At 39.3% G+C, this 3752-nt stretch overlaps 1 protein-coding gene across 1 annotated transcript in view; it reads right to left on the reverse strand.

Moving 5' to 3' along the window:
• The window catches only part of LOC111729502 (CUB and sushi domain-containing protein 1-like), a 920340-nt gene that overhangs the window by 392434 nt on the left and 524154 nt on the right, over nucleotides 1-3752 (reverse strand). The gene's annotated exons all lie outside the window — the stretch shown is intronic.

Here is a 3752-nt window from a genome sequence, read left to right on the forward strand (position 1 = left end):
AAAAACAAAGGCTTAGGAATAAACTTAAGAACTGGGAAAGAACTGTGTGAAGAAAATGATAGACTTCTACTGAGGAGCATAAAAGGTTTAAATACAAGAGTTGAGGATATTAACGGATTTAAAAGGTTCCATACCTCGAATACCGTAAAGATTATTCCTGCAGTAGGGTTCCTCCAGTTGCAATAGAAATAGCCATTATCGCTGTGGCCGAGGAAGAGGCGGCACCCTTGTTTGCTTCGCAGAATGTACTTTTACATCAAATATTAAAAATTAAATATGTGTTTCTGCATGCTTCGTATTTAGGTTTTAGTTCCAATCACAGTTTCTGCCCTCTTTATCGTCTTACCTGTCTTTATGTTGCTACTCTAGTTTCTGAAGACATCATAGGATGTTAGAAATCACTCTGAGTGTCAGAATGTCTATTTTTAATTGAATGGTGATATATAAACTTACTGTACATTGTAGATACATAAAATGTAAAGTGTGTACACAGTTCACCTTTGATTTGTTAACTGTGTATGTACTTTACGTTTACAAAAAAATCCTTTTTTTTTTTGCAAACAGACAACACCCATTGTGGTTATTATATGCCTCCAAATTAAATATTAAAATACATGGATATTTTTAGAACTTTGAAAATGCTTGAAAAATAGAAACATTTGTTCATGCATGCTTGATATATATTCAAACTGCATTTTTAGAGTGTTGTCTACTGTAGGCACAGGGTTGGAATGGTGGAAAGGAGCAGAGAGATGCTGGCCTCAGATGTGAGGTCATTCCTGAAATTATGTTCATAATTTCAAATCTAGGCAACACTAAAATAGACATACTGTTATCGAAAAGCTCTCATTCCAAGAACAATGACCCTCCTACTTAACTATACATCAAATACACTACATCTTTTTCCACCAAAATAATCTGGTGCTTTGCTGGAAGTCATTGTAATGGGGTCATCACTGTATTTAAGGAGAATAATGGGAAGGTGACTGAAACATGTCACGCACATTCACATCGAGTTTCTATATTTGAGCAAATTGACGACTGGAGCTTTGTGTAAAACAATTATGGCCAGAAGTAAATATTAATTAGATTGTCCTTGGCCAGTGTTTTCCTCTTGGGTCAATACACTTTGTCACACCTCTCAAGGCCAAGTCATTATTGTAGCAGTAACTAATGACTGTTGCGGGCCCAAGGGGGGTTGGCAGTGCTCCGAGGTGGCACCGTTGCTCATGTTTTAAGCTATTTTAAGCTATTTGGAAAAAAACATGTAGTCAAAGTAATTTTTAAATTGTATTTCATTTACTTGAAAGAGTGAAGACAATTATCCTCATTTTGAAAGGCTATTTTTAGAAGAGTAGCTATGTGATCACCCAAGTTTACAGAAATCCTAAAAAGTATCTCCAAATCCCAAATATACACAAAAACAAGTAATTCATATCTATGAAGCTGGTTTTTTTAAAGTAACATAATCAAATACCCACACTTAATTTAGTGGCCCAAAACCAGCCATCTGCAAAATACAGAGTATTTAGATAGGAAGGGTTGTTGATTGATTGACAAGAGCCTCGTGGTTATTCTCATATGTTGGAGACTTTCATGAAATAAATCCCTCTGCACATATCATGTTATCTCATCATGTACCCTATTTTCAGCAAGATTTTTAATGTTTGGAGAAGAGGAATCAGTTTCTCATTGTGTTGCTTCGTTTTATTAATTTCTTCAATATATAAAAGAAACATTTTCTTTATGAATATCCTGATTTCAAAATAAAAGACATGATTTAGTGTATTTCCTCTAGCTATCCTCTTTATGCGAATTGTATTTTGAACCATATGCCTTAGAATGTGCTGGTTTTCATAGTGATTCAGGAAATTTGTTTTATCGATTAAAAAAAAAAAAAAAACCTCTCGTTTTCCCCCATAAATGTTTTCTAAGTAACACATGTGCCTATCACGTTCTGTTCCTTGCTTGTCAGTGTGGATTGTTTGTTCCAAAACAAAATACTTTTCTAATTACTCTTTATAAAAGCTTATCAATTAGGTTTGAGTTTATCAACTAACCAGAAAATGTTTAAACCCTAATATTTATATGCGTCTTCAGAAAAATTAACAAGTTACAGCTGGGTGATGTCCAGTCGAGTCTCTAGAATTTGAAGTAATGCAAATCCATTCTTCCCCTAAGTAATTTATCAAAATCATTGCATCATTACTGGAGTTCATATCACAGAATTTTGTGACAGAAGGAAGACGACAGGTCAGTCCAAGAAGTGGAAACTTTATGACCCAAGCTGGAGAAAATAAATAGTCTGAACGGGCGAAAGCAGGGCTTGGGGGACGCTGACCTGACAGGAGCCCGGGAAAAGACTAAAGGGAAAATTCTGGATGGACTGGAATTCCACGATGCGTCTGGGTTTTTTTGTTTTTTTTTTTTTAATCAACAAAGATCTATTGAAAATTTTGTGAGGGAAATAACATGATTAGAGCAACATTGAAGGAGAACAGAATATGTCACCCCAAAATATGCCACTTTGGCATATTGATTATTTTGAATTGAAATTACTTAAGAAACAGCCAGTCCAAGAAGGACACTCTGACCTCTTTTGACACTCTGAAGCAGGAGATAAATCATCCACATGAAAGGGACACCCCATCGCACACCAGGAGAGTTGACGGCATCCTTGTCACCAGAGATGGGGAACACAGGGCCAAGAAGTCTGTATAAACAAACCTTGTTGCTGCCTCACCCAAGCACAACGCAAACCCAGATCCCTCTGTCTTGCCATTTCTTCAGATATCTGTCTCCTTATCCAAAAGGTACACAGGCTGCCTGCTTTGTCACTTGTTTGAGTCTCATATCTCCATGAGCTCCCATATGCAGAAAATTTGTTGTTCTCCTGTTAATCTGCCTCATGTGAATGTAATTTTTAGACTAGCCAAGAACCTAGAAGGGAAGAGGGGAAACCTTTTCCTCCTCTGCGATATTTCGGAAGTATGCTCCTGAGTGTTTGGCTGTGAGGAGGGGGGGCAGGCTCAGATAAAGAGATGGGGGAGAGGGAGGTATTGGAGTAACGTACTGCTTGCTGTAACCCGCGCCGTACATTTCCTTCCCAGACCTCTGCGGGATATTTCCCGTTTCCATTTCATTTTGTAGAGTTACCAACATCGCATTCTTCACACTAGAGCTCAGTTGTATTATCAGACCCAGATTTCAGTGTCCACGTGCACTCTGTCCCTTGTGCATGCTCCCCTCCACCCACTCGCTCCCTTGGGCTGGATTTCATTTGCTTTTCTACCCTGAGATCACTTCTTGACCTTCCATATGCCGCAGCATACACCGGTGCTGGCGAGGCATTTTCAAGGAAACTTCTAGAGCTTTCTGCCCTCCAAGTGGCATCTCTCCAGACTTTCCTGAATCCTCTCTCTGCCGATACCAGCTGTGACAGTACAGCTTGAATCACGGTGTCTCTGATCACTGCACATTTTAAAATTCTACTTCCTGTTCAATCTCATTTTGACAGTGATAGACTGACCCTGCTCCTCATTTGGAAAATAGAAAAATTATGTTTGAGGACAGACTCTCTTCGCCCGTGCTGGACCTTCTGGGTCATCGTGACCCCTGTGCACCTGGCTCTTCTCCGCCTCCCACGCCCTCACCCAGTGACTCACCGATGCCTGAAGTCTCAGTCTGAGGACTTCTGCCCTTTCACTCAAGGTCTGATCTCTTTGAAAATGAGACTCCCCTGGAGGGAAGGG

This window comes from Pteropus vampyrus, unplaced genomic scaffold, assembly GCF_000151845.1.
Source record: "Pteropus vampyrus isolate Shadow unplaced genomic scaffold, Pvam_2.0 Scaffold264, whole genome shotgun sequence".
Taxonomy (NCBI): domain Eukaryota; kingdom Metazoa; phylum Chordata; class Mammalia; order Chiroptera; family Pteropodidae; genus Pteropus; species Pteropus vampyrus.